We start from the raw sequence: 1,008 nt of genomic DNA, 5'->3' as shown, positions 1-1,008 counted from the left end.
TATTGCAATGACAAAATGTATTACATTACCCAGGCATTGTGATGAGGGTGTAATGCATTATGCTCTGCAGGCCCGAGAGGTGCCAGCTGGGTTTGAACCTGGCTGCCCCGGCATCCCGGCTTGATGACTGGGATCGGGGATGGATCTGTATCCCCGGGGAAAGGTCCAGGGGGCTATTAATAGCAGATCCTCTAATTCTGCAGCTGCAGGGCCCGGAAAAATCCGAAAAATGGCGGAAAAATAGGAATATGTTGCTGAGCCTAGGTTCCACATTATTAGAGCTATAAATAGCATGGAGCGTCCACAGGTACCCACAGGGCAGTAATTTGCAGCTCATATAAAATGGGAAGAAATGCTGAAAAATCAAGGAAAAATCAGGTGATCCCCGGAGCACCACAAGCTCACTATGGCATCACTACATTATGTAATGGGTTACCAAATATGGGAATGGGCATGTGGTACACCTTCAGAATTCAAATTTTGCTCTCATTATGATTCTGGGGTCTATTTCTGCTGGTCTTGTGACTGTTGTAGCACATGGTCCTGATGGGGAACTTGTACCTGTAGTATGTACAATGTACTGGCTGTCTATTGAGTCAAAGGGATATTTTCCACCACCGGCTCTGGAAATGGTTTTCTCATTTTCCCACACTAATACTATGCTCCACAATGTGCCCTTCTGGAAACAAGGTCATCTACCAGTAGGCTCCATGTTTATATAAGGCACCAGAAGATTTTGAGCAATGGGTGGCTAAATGCTACTTTTGGGTAGTACTCCTCATGCAGACCCCCAGTGACTAACATTTTTGGGGTTAGGGCTTAGAGCACACTCTCCCTCAAGTGCCACCCTCCCACAGCCATCCCCCAGGCAAGCAATCACCAAATATAGGTGACCTCGGTGGCTATGGTGCTACTGAGAGCATTTTCGGACGGTTTTCAGACAGTTTGGACAGTCAGTCAAGTAGTGTCCGGTGCAGTGCTTGCCCTGGTAATGGTGCAATGGGTCAC

The sequence above is a fragment of the Gloeophyllum trabeum genome, assembly GCF_000344685.1.
Source record: "Gloeophyllum trabeum ATCC 11539 unplaced genomic scaffold GLOTRscaffold_00001, whole genome shotgun sequence".
In the NCBI taxonomy this organism is placed as follows: domain Eukaryota; kingdom Fungi; phylum Basidiomycota; class Agaricomycetes; order Gloeophyllales; family Gloeophyllaceae; genus Gloeophyllum; species Gloeophyllum trabeum.
Note: the sequence above shows the minus strand (reverse complement) of the source record.